The following is a 25,326-nucleotide window of genomic DNA, read 5'->3' on the forward strand; positions in this document are numbered from 1 at the left end:
AGTAATTACCAGATGCTTAGAGTGCTTTACAATGTACCTGCATCATTGAAACAGTAAATCATCACCTTTTAGCATAATAAAATAATTAATAAGAATTAGATGGTTATAGAAAAACAAGAAAAAGATTAAAATAAAAATTACTAAATATAGTAGTATCAAGTCAGAAAAGTAGCTATGGATTACAGAAAAATAACATTAAATTATGATACAACCTATTTCATGTCTGAGTTTTTATCAACATAACATGCAATCTAAATCCATTTATTACATTATTTTACTTGGTATATTTATATTGTGTGACTTTAGATACTGGTTTTTAATTGCACATATGCAATCCTAATAGGATTTATGTTTAAATTATTTAAAGTTCTTTTCCTATCTGTTATGGACTGAATGTTTGTGTCCCCCCCTAAATTCATACACTAAAACCCTAACACCTAATGTGACTGTATTTAGAGATAGGGCCTTTATGGAAGTAATTAAAGTTAAGTGGGGTCATAAGAGTGGGGACCTGATCTGATATGATTAGTGTCCTTATAAGAAGAGACACCGAAGAGCTTGCTCTCTCTCTCCACACACTCGTACCCAAAAAGAGGCCATGTGAGGACACAGCGAGAAGGCAACCGTCTGCAAACCAGGAAGAGAGCTCTTATCAAGAACTACAGACCAGGTTGGGACCTTGATCTTGGACGTCTAGCCTCCAGAACCGTAAGGGAATAAATTCCTGTTGTTTAAGCCACTCAGTCTATGGTATTTTGTTATGGCAGCCCAAGCAGACCCTGTCTCTGAAAACCAAAATTTCCTTCCTGAGTCTGAGTCTCCATTCTCAATGTGAGACTAGTTTGGTCAGGAAGAGCGCTCTGGTGATAAATGCTTGAGCCCATATATGCCAAAAGAGAATGTTTTGTGGGTGTTAACAGGTTAACATATGATGAATTCTTATCTGTTTATAAGATGTATGGAGTTACAAATATTTTTCTATCAAAATTTTGGGTTTCTAGTATCTAGTATCATGGAAAAGAATACTGAAAGTATTCAGATTGGTTTTCCTTTGTATGTAACGATATCCTCCGCGGAATGCTTGTATGATCTTTTTCTTTCATCCTTGAAATTTAATAAATAATAAGGATATATATTGATTTTAGTAAATTTTCAGTAATTTTGCCAGTTACAATTGTGCACCTTTCAAACTGCACGTTTTTATTGCTCTTTTTGTTTGTTTGACATCACATAGATTACTAAGTCTTGCACTATTGCTTCTGCTGGTTACTATCAGCTTTTCTACAGGAACACCAATTGTCATTTTGTTTGGGTCCATTGTTTGGTCCTCTTCTCACCATCTGTAATACCTCTTGCTGGTGTTACTTATGTGCCCATTTCCTCTGTATTTTGGAGGAGTTTCTCACATTTTTTATGTTTTGCAATTGTGCGGTTAGATGCTGAGCCCATCATGAAAGTTCTCTTTATGTTAAGGCAGTCATGGAACTTTTAACAACTGTTATCAATCTGTCCCTGTTTGACCTTGAATACTGTTTTGTGTGCTATTTATATTGCTGCTGTTGCCTTCTCCTTCTAATCATATGTCTAACATATAATTTTCTCTTCATTTTCAATCTTAACCACCGTTTTATCATATATGTCTTTGTAAATAGAATATAGCTGAGTTGTGCTTGTTTTAAATACCAATCTGAGAATCTATCTTTTAAATAGTCAAATTAGCTTATACATATGCAAAGTAATCACTGATATGTTTGGATGTATTTTTGCCATCCTATTTTTTCCTACTTTACATGATTTCTTGTTCTTTAGCTTTTTTCCTCCCATTCATTGGTTTGTTTTATTTTTGTTCCATTTATTTTTCTTTACTTTTGGTACAGTTTTACATGAATGCCCCAAAGTTTTAGTGATTATTATTTCATTTTCTCCAATGAAACATTTCACTATAGAAAGATGGTATACAAAAAAATCATAAAGACATATGCAAGTTCCTCCAACTAAGTTCAGAAACAAACCTACAAATATACTTCAAGGTTCTTACATAGTTTTCCCTTATCATAGCCCCCTTCTTCTTGCCAGAGGTAATCTCTTTGCTGATATTGATGTTTACCAGCCTATTATTTTCTTTTTGCTTTAACAGCATATGCATGCTTTTATTTAAAATGTTCCATTATTTTGCTGTTTTCAACTTTATTGAAATGGTATTATATGTCCAGTTTTCCAGCTTTATTTTTCGAATCAAAATTAAGGTTTTTTAGATTGTGCTGTGTTGATATATGGTATTGGATACAAGGCTTATGAACATCCTCAGATTCCCTTTACTGCCTCCTTCCTTCCAGTTATGTCATAGTCTTTTTGACCACATCACGTAGGAGAGGTGCCAATCAGTCATTTGGCTCTGCTAGACTCTCCCACTTCGCTCCTATCACATAGCTAGGTAGACCAACCCAACAGCCATAGTTACCAGTCATCTCACTGCTTCCATAACTTGGATGGGGCAGTATACTACAAGATTATTAGTGACTCACATAGACTACTCTGAGGCACAATTTCACCTCATGGCTTACCCAGAGAAATCTCAGATGCTGAGTGAACCCATGTGCTGAGCAGCCTTTAGTATCCCTTCTTGGCTTGCCATGAAATGGTAGCCAACAGGGTAACACAAACTTTGTTTCACATCTTTACTTGCCTTTTCCTCATGAATTCTGCCTTAGATTTCCATCTCCTAAAAAAATTATCAGCTCTTTAACCTGCTATGCCTCAGGTTCTGTTTATTAGAAAGACCCAATCAAAGAATAATATAGCCCTCTTTGTTTCCCCTTTCACTTATAATTTTGCATTTCTAGCTAAACCACAGTTTAGGGATGCCACGATGAAACACTCGTATTTAATCAAATTTATGCTCTTCCACCAACTGAGACCATTGTCTTAATGACATCTAAGATGACCTTCATATTGCACTACTATAAAGCTGAGTTCATGGCACACCCCTTCCACTTTTTCCTCCCTGCTTCAACCAAAGTCTGCTTCATCTCACGTATGCTATCTCAATGAATAATCCCATAAACCTGGGAACTGTTTGTTCTCACTCTTTATCCAAATTCAACTATTCACCAAGTCTGTCAATTCTACTCCTAGATATTTCTTGAATCCACTTCTTTGCACATCTCCCACTTTGATGGCTTAAACTTGGTAGCCACCATCTCTTACTTGGACCATTTCAGTCATCTCCTAGTCAGGTTCTCTTCCTTCAGTCTCTGCAGTCTCTAGTCCATTCTCGAACCTGCTGCCAAAATATTGATTTAAAATCATATTCATTTAAATATTAATTCATATTCATTTACCAATCCTTGCTAAAAATCTCTTCAACTTCCCATTGGTAAAATTGTAAGATATAATCCAAGCTCCTAGCATGCCATATGATGACCTTTGTGATCAGATGGTTCCCATCCAGCTATTTGAGTTTTTTAAATATTCCAAGTTTTTTCATACCTTATAGTTTTTTCACATGCCATTTCTCCCACCTGAAATATCCTTCTGCTCCATAGTCTACCTGATAAATTCCCTTTAATGTTTATGAGACAGCTTAATATTCATATCACTTCCTCTCTTAGGCCTTTCCTGATGTCCACATCACTCCTTCGTGAGTGATGACTCAATTCTCTCCGTGTGTCTCTCCCAGTAGGCATGGTCTCAAGGCAAACGAAGATGAGCAAGAGAGGAAGTGGAAACATGTAAGTACCTTTTCAAGCCTCTGCTTGAGTCAAGTCTGCTAACATCCTACTGGCCAAAGCAAGTCCCATGGAGGAGTCCAGAACAAAAGAGGGGAGAAGCAAAATGACCTGCCGGCGTGAGAAGTAACTGCTAGGTTCTATGGAAAAGGGCAAGGATACAAGGAAGGGTGAACAGTTTGGGCCATTAGCACAACTGAACTGCCACACACTGTGAATCTTAATTCTTGAAAATTGGGGCTCCAGTTTCAGAATCTCTTTCTTAAAGCACACCTAGAAGTTATCAACAGTGATGAAATTAGCCAAATCTCCACTTGACAATGAACTATATGGAAAAGGACTAAAAGATGTTAGAGATAACTAAAGACCATGAGCTTTGAGAAGTGATGCTCAGTTTGAATATTATTACAAGCACATCTTCTTGCCAGTTAAGGTGATGGCTGCAGTGGTTTTTACTTGTCACTACTTTTAACAGGTGTGCTTTTAGAGAGCTGGATGTTGAGTGAGATTGACACGAAGAATTTGAGGAGAAATAATATGAAGGTGGATACTATAACATAAATACTATACAACATGGAGTAATTGTTGCTACAAACTGAAAAGAAAATGTTTTTCTCTTTTTGCGATTCTGTTGAATTAACAGATCCTGAGTTCTACAGACAGAGAAAGACGAACTCTATATGACTCCACTCATAGGTGGAAGTTAGTATATTGATAAGGAGATCTGATCGGTGGTTACCAGGGAAAAGGGGGGGTGGGGGGAGAGCACAGAGGGGGAAGTGGTGTACCCACAACATGACTAACAAAAATGTACAACTGAAATCTCACAAGGTTGTAATCTATCATAACATTAATAAAAAAAAAAGCAGGAAAAAAAATGCATCTCAGGAATTCTGTTTCTCTTTTTCAAATACAAAAGAATGAAAGAGAAAATGTCTTTAAAAATTTGTATTAGGTTATCCATAAGAACCTTAATGAATACATAATAAATACGTATTCACATTAGAGCCATAACTGAATGGGAGCCAAGTGTTTACCCACTCTCTTTGCTTATGGTTTAGATATTTAGGCAGATGGCTCTGCATGCTTTTCAAAGACAGTTTTCTTGAACCTACATTTGAATTAAAAATATATATATATATAAAAATAAAAATGAACTCCATAGATACTGAAAAGCTAAGCCCTAGACATGAAAGGACCTGGCACTGAGTGAGAATTTTAAGCTAATCATAATTACTGTAGGCGTAACAAGAAACCATTGGGTTGAATGAACCCATGATTTTACTTACCTTTTTTTTCTTAGACGCTATTATATCGCCACTATCATTCCCACTCTTGCTTCCTGTTAGTGGCTGTCATATATACATAGATCTATGTGAGGGATGGCCTAATTCTTGATGGAAGGGGTCCAATCATATAAATCCTGGAGTGTCAGAGAAGTCAAATTGGACATCCCAGTAAGTGAGCAGAGGACAACATTATGGTTGACATCTAGGCAAATAGGCAGTCAGACTGAGTACAACACACTGGAAAAATTTAATACACTTTTCTCTTGGATAATAACTAAATATTATATTAATGATACCAACAATATTAATGGTAATAGTAATAAGTACTATTTTTTACCTCTGGCTATATGTTAGGTACCTGCTAAGTGCATTTCATATGTTATGTCTTTTGGAGGTCAGTCTTATTGCTCCATATCACGGAAAAGGAAATTGAGACTCAGAGAAGACAATACTCATAGTCACACAGTTAGCTAGGGGGAGAACTCAGTTGTAAAGCCAGGTTGGTAAGACTTCAGACTTCCTGATTTTTTATCACTAAGCATGTCACCTCCCAGAAGGACTGGTTACTAGATAGGTTACCAAGAAAATCAGTCTCCCCACCCCACCAAAAATTATGAGAATTTGGATACAGGGTTCATCTCAGTATCACTTATCAGTAACGGGGTTCAAATTCAGAGTAGGACAGTAATAAGAATAGCTTCATGCTGAGTCCCATATTATTGGACAAGACTAGAGACATTCAAGTATTTAAATTTGTTTCGCTCATTTTTATAATAGGTGATATGATCAGAAGCCCATCCATATTGGTTATTCTGTTTCTGCCTTTAAATCCATTCTTCTCCATTTTCTGCTCTCTTCTAGGTCCTAAGAGGCTGACCTCTAACGAGGATATTAGCCAGCAGCCCTCTGGATTCTAGTTGGACTTGATCAACAAGAAGCACCAGCAGGAGACTGCAGTGCAGGAGGAGAGAAAGGCTGGGGCAAGTATTACTGCCCACTCCAGACCTGGTACTGTCTGCCTTCCTTCACATCTATGATTCTGAAAGGCAGCCCCTCTTTCCTGCTGATAGCTCCAGCTCTCACAGGGCTCTAGCCAGCACTGCTCTGCTTCTTCTCCCTCAAGCCTGCTGTTGCTAGTCCATGGGATCTCGCCATCCAAATTGGATGTCTTACACTACCCACATCTCTGTACTTTATTCTTTTGTTGAATTATTTTCAGTTAAATTCCTCCCAATGTGTCATCTACTTTCTGCCTGGAACTTTAATACAAAAAGGACCATATACCACAGGTTATACTTACTGCCCTGGGGTAAATTTTTTTTTTTTTTTTTTTTTTTTGCAGAGGAAGTTCTACCCTGAGCTAACATCTGTGCCAACCTTCCTCTATTTTGTATGTGGGTTGCCACCACAGCATAGTTGCCGATGAGTGGTGTACTGAACTTAACCACTAGGCCACGGGGCCAGCCTCCTGGGGTAATATTTTAAGCTGTTATTAAACAGTTTTATTGAGGTATAATTGATATACAAAGAACTGCACATATTTAATATATACAATTTGAGGTTTGATGAGTTTGGACATATGCAAACATCCATGATACCATCACCACAATCAAGGTAATAGACAGATCCAACACCTCACAAAGTTTCCTTGTGTTCTTTTGCTTTTTTGTTTTTTATTTCATTTGTCTGTGTCTGTGGCAAGAATATTTAACACGAGATCTACCCTCGTAGCAAATTCTGAGGAACACAATACTGTACTGTTAACTATAGGCACTATGATGTACAACAGATCTCTAGAACATATTCATCTAGTATAACTGAAACTTTATATCCATTGAACAATAACTACCTGCAGTAATTTTTAATACTCCTCTTTTACTCTCAAAAGTATCCTTGGTTAGAGAATAACTTATATGGTCATCCTGTTGATATATGTGTTAATTGTATGTTCTTTTCATTTTTTTTAATCCAGAAATAATGGAGGAATTGAGAATTGAATTCACAAAGGCAGGATGGCAAAATAGACAATGCTTCAGAGTCAGAAAGAGGAGGATTTTACTCCCAATTGTTGTCATTCATTAGCTCTGTAAACTTGGGTCAGTCAGTTAATTTCTCTGAACCTGTGATATTATTCATAAAAGGAGAAAAATTAAACCCACAGTGAAGGATTGTTTTAAAGCATGAGAGAATACATAAAGTGCCGTGCAGATAGTAGGTGCTTAATAATATGATGTTACTAAAACGGTTATTACTGGAATACTAGTATTTATCTTTGAACTCTTATAACAGTCCTTGATATAGAGTAGGTATTCAAAAATGTTTAATGGAACTCTTTAATGAATGATTTTCAAATGTGAATCAATTATAAACCAAAACTAGATTCTTAGCTATCTTCAGTTTTGAAATAATTTTTCGGTGATCCTCTTTAACAGTGTAATTTTCCTTAAAGTTAAATGAGTTACTAAAAACTGTTCAATTATGAATGTTTTCCAACCTGTTAGCTTGCTTACTGTTAATATGGGTAATCGGGCTTTACCGCCTTCTGTCTAGCCCACTAGTTGATTTGTTCTAGGGAGTAAGTAAAGGGGACTGAATAAAAGTCTCAGTGTACCTACTTTCAGACCGTTGGCTGTAGGCTGAAGCAGAGTGAAGAGGGCTTTTTCTTACTCTCAGACCAAAATACTGAAGAACTAAGGTGGGTCGGCACTTGCATATGAGAGTCAATAAGTCTATCTGAGGGCTCACAAAAATTCAGACTGGCCTGGGCATGGTCTCGCATACCAGGGCTAAGGAGTATTTGGTTGTTCTACCACTCCTACTTTACAATTTTTGTGGAGGGTCTCTACCTCCCTTTATGAATATTCTGTGAACCATGGGACCTTGTCATGGCTAGTGTAGTCTTGACAACTTAAGCTTTTAATCAAAGTCCTACCTTAGGCCACTTCAAGAAACACAAATGAAATAATATATGTCAAAAGATGACGTATACAAACCAAGTCTAGTACATAATATATAGAAAAAATTTATTTGTTGCATAATGATTAGTAACCACTCAATAAATATGAATTTGTTTTCTCTCTTTCTTACTATGGATAGGGTATCTTGCTAGATACTGTAAGAGATATAATATCGGTCAAAGAGGATGGTATTCTACCCTAGTACACATATCATCTACTAAGGGAGAAGAAATCAAAGCTATTAACTCTGTCACACATTCATACATCAACATTTGTTTACATCTGACTTACAGACACCAGGCAACACATTGGAGACATAAAGAAAAGTAAGGAATGGTCTACTATTTTCAAGAAGTTCACCCTTTCATAATTTTCCTCCATTTTCTCATCTATTGTAATCAATTACTCTCTCTAGACTCCCCTTGGACTTCGTTCAGACATCAGTTATAATTTTTATAATTATGAATACACAAACCAATCTTCACCATTATGTTATGTGCATTACCCACATTCTATTATTTTACACATAGATCAATAACCTGGCAAGGGGTCCTGCTAAATACACATTGTTAAAATGTCCAAATGGTATAGCAATCTTCTGGTTTAAGGTGAGTTATGAGCCTTATTTTATAACTGTCAAAAATGATCCCTTATCGATCACAGACCTAAGCTAAAATGCAAAACTATAAAATTCCTAGAAGATAACACAGGAGAAAACCTAGATGACCTTCAAGAAGTTTAGTAGGTACAACACCAAAGGCAGGATCCATGAAAGAAATAACTGATATGCTGGACTTCATTAGAATTAAGAACTTCTGCTTTGAGGAAGACAATGTCAAGAGAATGAGAAGACAAACTTAAGACTGAGAGAAAATATTTGCAAAAGACACATCTGATAAAGGACAGTTATCCAAAATATACAAAGAACACTTCTATGCACAAGAAATTCTCCACTGGCAATCCAGAATATATGTCAACATAGAGACCACAGTAAATAATAGTTTGGGGTTTGGACTAAGGGTTCTTATTTTATTTCTTTGTTTTTTACCAAGTATAATTTGTATAAGACTTTTTTTTTTTTTAAGAAAGCATAGTCTCAAATGCCTAGTTACCGTCTACAGTAGTTAGACACTGGTTCGTCTATAATCACTAGGTACTTTCAAGGCTGAGTATTGCCTCTAGAGAGTTAATGGCTGCAAAGTTTGAAACAGGGGACAAAAACAGGTAACTAAGCTTTCTGTAAAAAGAAGGAATAATTATGTCGTTTCCGTTAAGTTTCCTTTTGAAATTCTAAAAATAAAGAACCCTATCGAGAGAATATAAGTAACTCAAAAATGTTTAATTTCAAATCCACTGGGCTCTGAACACTTAATTTTCAAAGATAAATGCAATATAAAACATTGAAAAGTCTATCTTTTATAATACCTGGGGGAAAAAGTGTGAGACTAAGGAGAAACTATGAAGTTGCCTTAGTTTGCCTTTAGCATGACACCCTCTTTCAGAGCTTCACTGCAACTTCAGCAATGGCTCCTTTCTCCCTTACAATCCTCCCCCCATCAGTGCTTTTAGGCTTTGGACAGTTTCTCCCAATAAGAATGGTATGAAAAATGGATTCGCAGTAAGATGCTATAGATCCTTGTTTCTCTGAGTGTGTTCCACAGAGCAGAGCAATCCCTTAAGAATCTGCATTTTCATAAGGTCCCCAGGTGCCTTGTATACATTTTAATAAGATAACCAAGAGGTTCATATGCACATTTAATTTTGAGAACATTGGTGAAAACTTTGCTGTTTTCCAGAGCAGTGGTTCTCAGAAGTGTGATCCCAGGCAAGCAGCATCAGCTGGGAATTTATTAGAAATGTAAGTTCTCAGACCCCTCCCCAGACCTACTACATCAGAAAATCTGAGTGTGGGGCCCTGACATCTGTGTTTTAAGACACCCTCAGGGAATTCTGATGCATGAAAAATATTCAGAGACCACTGTTCCAGAGCACCTACATGTAAAGAATTGCTAACTTCAGAATTATTGAGTTGACTGCACCGTAAAAAGTAGAAAGGGGTGGCAATTTTATCCCTTAGAGCCTCTTGGCTCTTCTCTAACTTGCATAATCCTGAAATTCAAGAGTTTTACAAAAATGCCCTGTGTGTGCTTTTCAGATTAGGCCATTAACTTGTTTCGTGTCTTCTGAGAGTGAATCCCTTGATACCAATTGGCTTAATTCAAGAATTCTGCTCCATTACTTTAGCTATTTCAACCTGTGAAATTTCACACTACCAGGACATCAGGCTGTACAGCAATTTTAATTAGCTGCCTATGATATGGAGAAGATCATTGACTCACTGGAATTACTTTGGTAACTTAAAAGCTCCTGCAAAATTGAACTCTGTATCTTTTCTTTTTCTCCCCCGACTCATTACCCAGATGCCCCTCGTTTAAATTTATTAACACCGCTTTTTAATCTAAGCTGGTGTCTGTGTTTCTGTGTGTGTGTCGATTAACTGATGTTTCAGATCATAGCCTATTGCTAGTAAATATCACTGCAAGGAGGCATTCTTCACTGGTTTTAATGTGCTTTCCAATTCAAGGAAGGAGTGGTGATTAATGCAGCTTAAACTGCAAAGTAAACAAGAAGCATATGAAAGTATGAACAATTGCCCTTGGTAGTGATCACATTGTAGAATAGGGCACTTTACTACAATGAAAGTAATTACAATACTGTTATTATTTTAAGATCGCCTCCAGTGTTCTTCCAAGACTAGACAATGGATTAATGGAATGGCTAGGAAGAATATGCTATACTGTTCAAAGACCTTGTCTGCTGTTATTTAAAGCCTTTTCCCAGTGTTAAAGAAGAGAAAACTGCTCTTTTCTAGAATAATTTTCCAATGGTATGGCTCTATGTTCATTTCACTAATACTATGCCATTGAATGAGTTGCTTTTTCCTTCAGTAATGCTTATTTTGTTACAAACGATGAAATATTTGTTCTACCTTCCATGGGGGGGGTGGTAAAGAAGTAAGTCTTGACACCCAAGATAGGTGAAGTGATCACTCCTTTGGCACATTTATGAAAGTGTTAAGCATATTCAATCTCAGTAACCCACAACAATAGCCTATTAGTCATGACACATTTGTTATTTTTAACAGGGGAGCACATTAGTGTTAAGTGCTGCAGACTTACAGTTTTATGTGTACCCTGAAAATGTGTCGAGACTTTCCTGCAAATTGTCCGAACTAAGTGAGAATCATAGATAACAAAGAAAGCCATCCCTTGGGGAATTTTTCTGTGTCATATTAAAAATTATTTTTGGCACCTTCTCAGAGTGCAACAAAACACACTCAGACTGAGGTTGGAATTAATGGATGAAAACAGATAAGAGCTATTAATTAAGATCCTTTCACAACACTGAAGTGAAGAGAATCGTTAAGCCAGCCAAAAATTTACCTTTTAAGAAACTTGTGCAGAGTGGAAATATTGACTGAGTCGAGGAGTTTACTGGAAATTAAAGGATGGGGTGCAATTCCATTCTAACAGACCTGGGAAAGGAAATCAGTTTACCTCTCAGGCATGCCGTAATGATTGTCATCAACTAAGAAACATTCTCTTTCTAAATGAGTGGAAGTGTAAACATAACTCTAACAAATGTTTAGCCTAGTCCCTATTTAGAAAGTTAGATTTTTTGTATTAAATTGCAAATATAAATTTTAACTCAGTGCATACATGCTTCTGCATTCATCCGTCAATCAAACTATGCATCAATCTTATTTCATTGATAGAGTAAAGTCTTTAAAAATTAGAGATAATGAGACTGGTACTTACGTTGTCCTTTTATGTATTTTAACTGTTTACTAAAGAATAGTGTACATACAGTAAAGGTGGAAATGGTAAATGTATATAACTCACTTAATTTTTACTCACTGAGTACGGTCATGGAATTAGCACTCAGCTCAAGAAACAATACCAGTAGCGGTACCCTAGAAGCCTCTTTCTGCCCCCTTCCAGTTTCTACTCACCCCCTGCTCAAGGGTAATCACTATCCTGTCTTTGAACAGCAGATAGTTTCATTTTATCTTATGCTACATTAAAAAAAATTAAATAAAAAATCAAAGAAAATAATCAAACAAACTAACCTTTCTTTGAACATCTTGCTCCTTTCCTCCAGTGGCAGTATCTTATTCTTTGTTTTGTAGTCTGATATAGCTACTAAAACACACCAGGTATAAATATCTAGATTTCTTCTACTCCAGCAGTTCTCAAAGTGTGATGCAGGGACTCTGGGGAGATACCTGAGACATTTTTCAGGGGGTCTTCAAGGCCAAAACTATTTTCATAATAAGACTAAAACATTATTCACCTTTTTCACTCACTCTCCCATAAACGTATACTGGAGTTTTTCAGAGGTCTCAAGACATGTGATATCACAACAAACAGAACACAGATACAAATATGAGAATGCAGTTGTCTTCTATTAAGCCAGGTATTAAAGAGATTCACAAAAATGTAAAATGGTGTCACTCTTGACTATTTTTTGTTTTGGAAAATAATGTTTTCTGTAATATGTTACTTATGTTAAAATATAGTGAGTTTATTATGGTTATTTTAAAATGAATTAATAATTCAATATTTGTAAAATTGTCAGTATTAATTTCTGATATATAAATATTAATAGATACATCACACATATACAAAGATTCTTTGGAGTCCTCAATAATTTATGAGTTTAAGAGTCCTGAGACCATCACGTTTGAGAGCAATTGTCCTAGTTATTTCAGAGTTTACTTTCCACACCATTCCTCTGAAGCAGCTTCCACTGAGATCCCAAATAACTTAATTGTCAAATTCACTTATCATTTTTCAATCTTTGTTTATTTGAACGCTACAAATTTGGGAGATTACCTTCTCTCCTGTTTGTTTTTCCTTCACAACTCCCCACAGCCTTTGCTTCCACAAAATTACTCTGATACTTCATCACTTCTCAGGTTTATATATAGGCTCAACTTTAATTTCTCACTTCTGATATTCAAACTTTTTAAGAACACATCATAATCCATTATGAGGTCTAGAGTTTGATTTTACCCTATATAAAAGCTAATAAATTATTAAGTTAGCCTTATTACTATTTCTTGGATGCTGGCAGAAGACACCAGACTCCTGAGTCAAAGACAAAGGACTTCATTATTCATAGCACAACAAGCCCTGTGAGCATCAGGGTGTTAGTTTTGGTTCCCTTTCCCCAAAGTCCCATGGTGGTGATGTGGAGGGGCTCAGATTGATGTTCCACATGTAGTGGGTTTGCATTGTAGCTGAAGAACACTGAGTTTGGGGTATCCTTCTTTTTATAGCAAGCAGTATGTAAGCCTGCTCATACCTCAAGATTGCTCCCACTAACCCAACTCTAACAAATGACCTGGTAAAGGGCCATCATGACCTTGCATTCTTGGCATACACAAGAACAATGCAGAACATGCAGAGACACTCAGGGTCCATGGAGGACTGTCTCTCCCAACACCTACTTGAGAAACTAATTAATCTGGGAAAACTATTTACAAAATGGGAGGCAATTCCTCCCCACACACAAATGTTAAAAGCTTTAAGGGGTTCAGACATCCTTCAGCGAACATCCATGGACTCCTGCCTTAAATATTCATGTTTCTCAGGGTACTACTATGACCCTCTTCTTATCCCAGTGCACATACACTCCATGGGTGATCAATTACCACCATTGTAAGGGATCAGACCTTTCACACAGCTTTAGGCACTTTTATCTAACTTCATGGTAGACATCTTTATCTGGTTATCAATTGGGCACTTCAAATTCAACACAAACAACATTAATCAAATCATCATTTTCCCCTCTGAAAGGGGAGAGATTTTATGCATTGTTTAAAATCTTGATAAAAATCTCCTGTCATTCCATGACCCAAGCTGAAATTTGATGTCATTGTTCTTTTCTCCCTGTTCTCCAATATCCATATATTATGCATGTCTAGTGATATTTTTCTCTTAAATATTTCTTGGATCTGTTCTTTCCTCTCAATATCTACCTCTATAGCCTATGTTCAGGAGCTCAACATCCCTTGCTATCACCTACAGAAATAGCCCCTTAATGATTTTCTGTATATTTAGCTTCATTCCTCTCCATTGCATCCTCCTCACCAATCCCAAATGACCTAGAGGTAGGGAAAGGGAACAGGTTTCAGTATCAGACCAATTCTGTCTGACTCTGGGTCTGCAATCTTGGGCAATATATTGAGTTTTCTAATATTGCTCCTGATTTGTAAATCAGGGCAATACTTTCTCCATTATGAAGTAAATTGTTAGGATTACATAGTATGATATATATCTATCACAAGCACGGTTTAGGGCTCAGAGTTAATTCTTAAAAATACTACTCCCCTCTTATTCTTTCTCTAAAAACAATTTAAAGGCTTTCAGTCACCATAAAAATAAATTCAAACTCTTTCTATCAAATATAACCAATTTCTTGACCTGGCAAACACCCAGTTTCATTTTCCCATTGCTTATGACACTTTTTCTGTGACAGAATTCCACATTGTTATATATCTTAAGTGATCCTTATTACAAGAATATAATATTAAAATTTGCTTCTACTGGTGCATTGTAAAACATATAGGAAACAAATCTATTAATACAAAATTAACAGTAACAGAATTAAATTTAAACTCCTTAGATGTTTTTCTAAAATTTCCAATGAGTACTTGATAGTCAAAGCTCTGCCACAAACATCACACATGCCACAGAGAAAAGGAGTAAAAAATATGCGTAGAGATTGTAGGGGAGAAAAATAATTCTCCCTCTACCTTTCTAGGTTCTTGGCTGAGACCTCCCTATAATAAAAAAGACAGTTTAACAGGAGAAAAACAGAAGTTTAATAAGATGTATACCTCCTGTAAATATGGGGGATACCCAGGAAAACTGAGTAACTCCCCAAAATGGCCCAAGCCATGACCTTAGATACCATCTCCAGCTAAAGACAAAAGAAGATATTGTAGGGGAGGATGGAGACCAGTTATAGGAGGAGACCAGGAAAAGCATAGTAAACAAGGATAAGGTTGTTACGCAGATTTAAGTCCTGCCTTTTCCATTGATAAGAGTTTCTAGAGATTTAGTCATCCCGTCTTCCTGGTACAGAGAGGGAGACAACCTTACAAACAGAAATTTCCCTTACAAATGTAAATATTTCTTACAAAAGAGTAATCTAAACTTGGTTTTCAGAGCTTCTCTTGAGTCTACTATTTCTTAAAAATAATCAGCCTGAAACAATCTTTATGCCAAAGAGGAACATCTTGGGATGGGAAATTCTGCTCCCCTTCAAGATCTTTCATTTATATATGAAATATACTGATGAGGTCCAAATTAGAAGAAAAGAGTGAAAAAGAACAAGTAACTTTTAGACTAACAACCAATTGCCTGAGAGAAGTCCTAGCTGTAGAAGATTACAGTAGAAGAGAAAGCTGGAACCTGGAATATTTACTGCAGTAGTAAAGTGTCCCGGAGGAGATGACCTCAGCTTCCCTCTGGCCCAACACCACTCTACACTGCAGTGCCCAGTGTTCTCTATGGTTGTTATTTTAGCCATCCTTTAATAAAAGCGTTCAGCTTTGTACAATGCAATTATTCAATTATTTGTCATACAGCAAAGCATTGCTTTTAGGAAGCAAATAGAAGAGTACTATTTGGTTTTAAAACAATAACTTTGTATACAATACACAGAGTCTAATTTCTACATATATGCAAGGGTAGCCTATTTTAAAACATACTTCTGGTTCGTGATCATCAAAACTTAACATCCATTTAGTTTATTAACAGTTTTAATGAATTTTATTGTTATAACTAGAAGCAAGAATAACATATTTCTTCTGTCCAGAAGGTCCATAGTCAACAAACATTTACTAATGTGTATCTCAGGAGATCTTTTGAAAGAATAATATTAAGGCTGAATAACGATCTCATTGGGTTGTTGTCCTTTACTTTTTTGAGGTGCTCCATCTTACACAGCTCTGTAAAAGGCTAACTATAACCCTGCTTCAGTGTAGGTATTAAATCAACAAAAGGGGAATCTCTAGGCCCTTGAGATTTCCTTTATACTTTAGAGGACCAACTCTAATTCCTAGTTCTGATTAATAATTCTCCCTCTGCCTTTAGTGCCCTACTTATATGGACCCAGAAAAATTTTTCCTATTAATTTTCTTTTCTATTCCATGCACATAATTAAGCCAAGTGATTCTTAGGTCTCAACATTTTGGGAGCCATAAAAATAAGGCATTATGAAACCTACCCAAAGGACTAGTGAACTTAAATGCAGCTGGAAATAAATGCAAAATCACATGTAGTTAATGGATAGTGTATCCACAACAGTGAATTTAGTAATTTGATTGGTTTTATAAATAGCTGTATCTCTATCAGCATTAATAGTGAGTATATTATCAGTTATCACTGATAATTTATCAGATCTTGACAACTTAGTTCCAGGATGTCTTGATTGGGGATGACTGAGACATTTCCCCCTCATTACTGGTTATCACTCTCTTATTGTATTTGATTTTGGGAGAGATTATGTCTTACCAGTATATCAACCTTCAAATTGGCAGTGTTAATGAAGCTTATAATGAGAATTTCTGGTCAGGGGCATCAGAACTACTGCATATGGTTGTGTATTTTTTCTCTGTACATGGTCACCTGGCTGCAGGGGTGAGTTTGGGTGCAAATTCAGCCCATGCTTGCGGAGCCAAGCCCTGCACCCTTGAGTGGAACTGAGGCTGACAGAAGGTGGGGCACTTTTTTCTTAAGAAAAAAGTGTTGTCCATACCCAAGCCATAAGGGGACTGCCTTGGGTACAGAATAGTCAATGAGGTATTATCTCCAGCCTAGTGGAGGTCTGAGTCTGGTAGAGGATACAAAGTTAAGTCAAGTTTAAGATCTATCTGTTAAAGGGCTAAGTGCAAGGTGATAGGCAGAAGCTAGGTCACTTCAGAGACAAGGCAAGAGAAGCTGACCAGAGGAGGGTTCAAGAAGTGCATTGTAAGGAGTGTTAAAGAGTCTGAATTTTATTCAGAGCACAATGGGAAGCTTTTGAAATATTAAAACATACAATGGCATAATCTTACTTGTAGCATAGAAATACTACTCTGGCTACCTCAGATAGAATACGTTGGAGAGGGGAATGGGAGACAGGTGTTTGCTTCATAAGAATGTATTATACTGTACATGTATTTATATGCCCTCATCTGTATACTTAGACTTCACATTTAAAAAATACATTGAAATGTTCTAAACTAAGATAGCAGAAGTAGAGATGAGTTGACAAATGTCCAAGATATTTATGAGATATTATCAACAATCTTTACTGAACCTGATGTGGGAGTGAGACAGCAAGAAGGACATCAAAGCTTCTGTGCCATTCACTCATGAAAGGATACACGAGGAAAAGTAGTTTTGCAGGGAGGGGATGATGCTACCCATTCTAAGCTTGCTGGGGTTTAGGTATTTCTGAGACATCCAAATGCAGATGCTGGGCAGACAGCTCAGTTCCGGAGTCCAGGGGAGCAATTTGGATTTTATATCTTTTCCCCCCTAGCTTTAGTGAGGTGTAATTGGTATCAATGGTATGCATATATAATGATGGATACACATCATTATACTTTTGTCCAAACCCAGAAAATGCACACCACCAAGAGTGAACTGTAATGTAAACTACTGGCTTTGGGTAATAATGATGTGTCAATGTAGGTTCATCAATTCTAACAAATGTACCACTCTGATGGGAGATATTGATAATAGGGGGTGCTGTGCATGTGTGGGGGCATAGGGTATATGAGAAATGTCTGTGTCTTCCTCTCAATTTTGCTATGAACCTAACACTGCTCTAAAAATATTGTCTTAAAAAAAGTCAAATCATAAATAATAAATTATTTGGGAAAAATGAATCACTAAGAGGGTATTCATTTGTTCATTCATTAAGATAATGATTAGCACATTTGTTCCAGGCATGCTACTAACCATTGAAGAGCCAGCCTGCATTATAATGCAAGGTCGCAGGAACCCAAACAAATGCCCATGCTTGTCCTCCAATGCTAGTAACAGACAGCACTAACTAATTCCAGACCTCTTTCCCACTCGTGCCAAACATGACCACAGAGTTATTACCAACACTACCCAACGGGTCACCACTAGCCATTGATCAAAATTTGGCATGCAGGATGGAATCTATTTCTCAGCCCTTATCTACTGCATTATATACATGCCAGAATTTAATCTTAATATAAGTGCGAAGAGTAATACAGATTTTTATTAAAATAATTCAGAGCTCTTTTTAAAATCTAGAAATACATGCTTCAATTAAAGCACAGTAATCACATGTGCATTACTGCATTACAGTAGTCCTTGATCTCCTGATTTATAGGTTATACGCTAAAAGTACACACACATATTTTTTTTCCTTTATATCCATCTCAGCTCATATATTTACAAAAATGCAGAATGCAAAGTCATCAACATGATTAATGCAGAGTTTAAAAATTTCCCAGAATATATTCTCTCTCTTTTATATATTCAAATAGATAAAAATCTAGGAATATATTAGGCTTTGAAAATTACTGGAAAATATTTCTCAAATGTGGCTGTCTTTACTGTATGTGAATTATACTGATTGTTGGCACATTTGGTTCTGCACTTAGTAACCAACATGTGTGTTAGTTAATTTTTCTGCATTGGTTTGAGGGATTTAACCCTCAGCGTTCTACTAAAGCTAGCAAGCAAAAAATACTAGTTTTGTCACACTACACAGGTTTTTTGCCACAGGAACATTCTTACAAATAAAGAAATCTAGTGAACAGTTTTAAAAGATTACAATGAAATATGGCCATCTACAAATAATAACTACCATTTTTGAGCACAGAATCTATAACAAGCAACTCATATTCATTTTCATATGTAATTGTCACAATAAATTATCTCATTTAATTATCACAATTGTCACAAAGCAATCCTGCAAGGTGTCAGTATAACCATGTAAGGATGAAAAACAACTGAAGTTTAGATTCAAGGTCAACATACCTAGTAAGTTGTAGAGCTAGGAATTGAATTGAAATATAGCCTCATATAAAAATGAGTAGGAGTAAATGTTAATGAATAAATATACCTCATTGATTTTCAAATGTTGTATAAAAATGCATAGTTAGGTGTTATTACATGTCTGTCTAGAATAGAATCTACAAAATTTGAGCCAGGCATAATGCCTCTCAAGGACAGACTAGAGATCCTAGACTCCCTTGCAGCTAAGTAGGCTCAAGACATGGCATGAAACCATTCATGTCATCTCCTTAAAGGTAAAACTGCCTGTCTTAGACCTTCTCTTTCCTATATAATTTTATTAGTACCTGCTATAGACTAAATGTTTATGTCTTCCATCAATTCATATGTTAAAATCCTATCCCCCAAGGTGATGGTATTAGAAGGTGGAGCCTTTGGGAGGTGATTAGGTCATGAGGATGGAGCTCTCATGAATGGGATTAGTACCCTTATAAAAGAGGCCCCAGAGAGATCCCTCACCTCTTCTGCCATGTGCAGTTACAGTGAAAAGACAGCCTTCTAGTAAGTGGGCCCTCACCAGACACCAATTCTGCCAGCACCTTGATCTTGGACTTCCCAGCCTCCACAACTGTGAGAAATAAATTTCCATTTTTTATGAGTCACTCGATCTATGGTATTTTTTTATAGCAGCCTGAATGAACTAAAACAGTATTTATACTTTCCAGGAATGCTGTGTCATGGGGGAGAGGAAGATGAGTAAAATCCTCCCTTGTTCTCAATCCAGTGGGATATCAGACATTGTAAAGAGATAAATACCATCACAGTGTATTCAATAATAGAGAAAGGAATGAAATCTTACGGGAGAATAAAGAAAAAATCACTTATTTATGCAAGATATTTCAGAAGGCTTTCCTAGATTGTATTACTCTGCTCAGGTTGCCACAACAAAATACCACAGACTGAGCAGCTTAAACTATAGGAATTTATTTCTCACAGTGCTGGAGGCTGGGAAGTCCAAGATCAAGGTGCTGGTCAGTTTGGTTCCCTAGCAAGGGCCCTCTTCCTGGCTTACAGATGGCTGCCTTCTTGCTGTGTCCTCACACGGCAGAGAAAGAGAGAGGAGAGGGCACAAGCGAGTACTAGCTCTCTGGTTTCTCTTCTTCTTATAAGGACATTAAGCCCATCATGGGAGCCCCACCCTCAAGTCTTCATCTAAACTGAATTACATCCCAAAGGCCCCACCTCCAAATATCATGACATTAGGGGTTAGTGTTTCAACATATGAATTTGGGGAGGGGGGACACAAACATTCAGTCCATAACACAGATGATGTAAAAGTGAAGTGAATATTAAAGGTTCACTGACTTCTGGTCTTGGAGTCAAGTTTGTTTTTAAGGTATTATGGATACTGGAGAAAGCTCAGTGCTTTCTCTTCATCCTGTAGATGCTGTGGTATTTAGTTTATTCTCTGCCTCAGACTTTGTGGAAAAACTATCTTCTCTTATTTACAAAGCTGGGAATAACTACTCCAAATATCATCTTTCGTTAGAAGGAGCTTTTTATTAGATTTTTTCAAAGTTTCTAACTTTTAAATTTTTATTTATTTATTTATTTTTGCTGAGGAAGATTCACCCTAAGCTAACATCTGTGCCAATCTTCCTCTATTTTTTAGTATGTGGGCCACCAGCACAGCATGGGCGCTAACAGAGTGGCATAGGTCTGTGCCCGGGAATCAAACGCAGGCCGCTGAAGCAAAGCACACTGAACTTAACCAGTAGGCCACCGGGGCTGGCCCCAAAGTTTTTTATTTTGAAATAGTTATAGAGTCACAGGAAGTTGCAAAAATAGTACAGAGAGGTCCCATGTACAGTAGTCCCCCCTTATCCACGGGGGATACATTCCACAACCCCCAGTGGATGCCTGAAACCATGGATAGTACTGAACCCTATGTATACTATGTGTTTTCCTATACATACATACCTATGATAAAGTTTAATTTATAAACTAGTCACAGTAAGAGATTAACAATAACTAATTATAAAGTAGAACAATTATAACAACCTACTATAATAAATGTTACTGTAGAGCTTAGCAACCTCAGTATATGATTTTTTTCTTTTCTTATTGAGAACTTTCACCTTTACACCTAAAGAACTTCACGGCTTTTCTTTGGCATATCCAAATTGCTAGCATCACCACTCTTGCGCTTTGGGGCCATTCTTAAGTAAAATACTGGTGACCTGAACACAAGCACTGTGAGACCCCAACAGTGGATCTGATAACCGAGATGGCTACTAAGTGATTAACAGGGGGGTAGTACATACACCGTGGATATGCTTTACAAAGGGATGATTCATGTTCTGGGTGGGACAGGGTGGGACAGAGCAAAATTTCATCACACTACTCAGAAAGGTGTGCAGTTTAAAACTTATGAATTGTTTATTTCTGGAATTTTCCATTTAATATTTTCAGACTGCAGTTGACCATGGGTAACTGAAACCACAGAAAGCAAAACTGAAAATAAAGGGGGACTACTGTACCCTTCATGCAGCTTCCTCTAGCTGTAAAATCTTACAAAACTATAGTATAATAACAAAACCAGGACTACAGAGCTTATTCAGATGTCACGAGTTTTTACAAGCATTTGTGTGTGTGTAATTCTATGTAATTTTACCACATGTATAGATTCATGTAACCACAACCATGATCAAGATACCAAACTGTTCCGTCATCAGAAAGGAACTCCCTTGTGCTACCCCTTTATAGTAGCATACTCCCCAGTGCCTAACCCCTAAAACCACTAGTATGTTTTCCATCCCCATAATTTTGTCATTTCAAGAATGCTATATAAAGGGAATCATACAGTATATAACATTTTCTTTTTTTAATAGAAGGGCACAGTACGATGCAGTACAATACATGTGAGCAATGTCAAGCAGATATTGTCTCACATCCAGCTACTTGTTTTGGCTTTCCCTGGGTGTTCCCTTGTAACATCTACTATTGCCACCCTTGGGCTCTACTCTGTTTATCTCTGGGCACAGAAGCCTGACCAAAGGTGGCCATATCTACTGATCAAGAGGCATGTAGGGCCACACTCCTAACTAGAGACTCTGAAAGGGCTTGACAGAGCTCAGTTTTCTAGTTTACAAATGAAGTGACACGCTTCTCATAGTACATTCAGAGAAATGATGTGACTTGCTCACTAGAAGGTTTGGGCAGTAATTGGGGTTATTCTTCTACTGGAAGGGAACAAATATGACGTTTTTGACCAGTGATGTTAATGATCAGTGATGCATCTTCGATGAAATGAGTGAGAGGAAAGAAAGCCAACTGGCAACAAATAATAAGCACCGACAGCATGGTCCTTCATTGCCTGGACTGTCACAAGAGGTCATAACAGAACAAGGAGACCAGGCTGCTGGTGAGCAGTATTGTACCAGGACATATAGTGAATTGGTAGCAAGTATGCGTCTTACCTTTGGTGCCAAAACCAAGCTAGCTTCATTGCTACTAGTGGTCTGCATGCTCATCAGGGCCAAGGGGAAGATGTGCTCTTGCTGTGGGAGGTAAAAAGACAAAAAATGAGTTTCTCTTGACTAACTCAAAACCCTCCTCACATCTTAGAACAATCCCAGATGGACTTTTTTTTAATATAAAAAATTAAATTGTGCAATTACTAGACTAAAACATAGACACATATTTCTATAATTTTGGGTTGGATAAAACTTTTCAAAGCAGTATAATAACATAAAAGGCATATTTTCAGAAAGTTTATACTAAATAATAAAATATTTTTGGTAAGAACCTGTGTAAGTTAAAAGGTAAGAGACAAATGGAAAAACATATATTTTAAAGTATAGTAGAGATACAGTAGGTACAATAGGTACATATTTTAGAAGGCATATATATAATATTCATATATATAGTAAAGGGTTAATATATTTAGTATATTAAAACATGATAGGGGCCAGCCCAGTGGCATAGCTGTTAAGTTCGTGCTCCGCTTTGGTGGCCCGGGGTTTGCTGGTTCAGATCCCCGGCATGGACCTACACACCACTTATTGAGCCATGCTGTGGCAGGCATCCCACATATAAAGTAGAAGAAGATGGGCATGGATGTTAGCTCAGGACCAATCTTCCTCAGCAAAAAGAGGGGGATTGGGGGGTGGATGTTAGCTCAGGGCTAATCTTCCTCAAAATAAAAAAAAAGAATGATATACATTATATTTACATAATATTAATACATTTCATTTATTAATGTCTCTTGATAATTAATTTAAAAAACTATAAATTCTCTAACAGAAAAAAGTGAGATAAACAAGCATTTTAGAAGGGCCAGCCCTGGTGGCCTAGTGGTTAAGTTTGGCACACTGCTTCAGCAGCCTGGGTTCGGTTCCCAGGCATGGCCCTACACCACTCATCTGTCAGTGGTCATGCTGTGGTGGTGGCTCACACACAAAATACAGAGGAAGACGGCCAGCAGTTGTTAGCTCAGGGAGAATCTTCCTCAGCAAAACAAAAAAAAGAGAGAGAGAGAAAAAAAAAGAAAACAAATATAAAAATTTATTGAGTGCTACTTTATGCCTGGTTTAGTGCTACGTATTGGGACTAGAACAAAATATCTAAAACTTACAATGTACTGGAAACTAATAGGAAATTTATAGTTTAACAGGAATAATAGTAATGGTCAATAAATAGAAGATAAACTTAGCCTTACACTTAGCCAAGGACATACAATCAAAACCATAAGATATGATTTTTCAACTGATCAAATTGCCAATGATTAAGAAAAGGAAAATAACCAATGTTGGTTTGAATGTTGGGAAACAGTCATTCTGTAATCTACTGACAACTTTTTAGATATAATTGTCAAATACATTAAAATTATTTAAAAATATATGTATACAGTGCAGAAATACATATATAGATATAGACACAAAGGTTCTTAGCATTGCTTGAAAGTGTGAAAAAACTGAAACAAGGTAAATATTCAACAAAGGGGGATGGGGTAAGGGAATTATGTTACATCCCTATAATGGAGTACTACGCACCATTTCAAATCATGATGTAAAACTATTTTAACTATGTACAAGTTTTCAGACTAATATGTATAGTATTTTACTTGCACTTACACAAAATACACAAATGCCATGAAAAATGGTGTTTTTCTCTTCTTAATTAGAAATAAATTATTTTTACTTCTTCATATTTTCTTCTCTTTTTTTTAAACTTAGAATTAACATTTATTACCTGTAAAATTAAGGCAATGAAGAAAAAAGGCAAATTAAAGTGCAGGAGTTACAACAAATCGTAAGTTAACACATTAGTGTTTTCTTGAACTCTATTTTGTGTTTTCAAGGCTGTTCAGGAATGGTATCTAGTTTGACCCTCAAAACAACTCTGTGAGTGAAATGTTGTTTCAGTGGAGCAAAAAGACCCTCTAGAACACACTCACAGTAGGAGTGTAAAATCAAAGATTTATCACCAGTGAATTAAAAGAAAATTGTACACATTAATCAGTGTTGAAAGCACAGGATGAGCCAGACATCTTAGAGACACCCTCCCCTTTGTTCTCTTTTCCCCAGGAGATGCACTAGAGTCCTGTGTGCTCACTTTTTAAACCCAGTGGGGCAACTGTGAGCAGGGCGGAACTGCCAAAATCAGGTGCTTCACAAAAGCATGCTAAACAGGCCACACAGAGAAAACTATTTCTTCCAAAATAAAAGTTGGACTAGTGTTCTGTGGCCACATGATTTCTTATACCTGCAATTTGATATATGCTTCCAGCAAGCCTCCTTGCAGACTTAAATATCTTCCTCCAAATTTCAAAACAATCCTTGCACTTTATAACCAGCATTGCCTACTTTATAAGGACAAACACACAAGCACACTTAAGCATATGTGTGCATGCACATATAAACAAAATACATACATAAAGAAGCAATGTTTTTAGTTCTGAAAATTCGTATCTCCTATAACAGGTATTAATACCCTCATTTTACAGATGATAAAATCAAGACTCTGTAAATATAATTGACTTGACTAACATACTGCTGGTGAGTTGCCCAGCCTAGACTTAAACCCAACTTCCTTGGTTCCAAAGGCCATACTCTCCCCATTAGTGTCCTGCCACCTCAAGGGTCCTGAAAGTACTTTCTGGCTCTGAAATTCTAAAACTTTCACTCCTTGTAAGAGGAGAGCTTCAAACTATGCAGTATGTTGCTTTCTTTATGTGAGGAGTCAAGGCAAGAAGACGGTGACTTATCAACCACAGTGTAACGGCTAAGGATTCGATAGA

This window comes from Equus asinus, chromosome X (assembly GCF_041296235.1).
Source record: "Equus asinus isolate D_3611 breed Donkey chromosome X, EquAss-T2T_v2, whole genome shotgun sequence".
Taxonomy (NCBI): domain Eukaryota; kingdom Metazoa; phylum Chordata; class Mammalia; order Perissodactyla; family Equidae; genus Equus; species Equus asinus.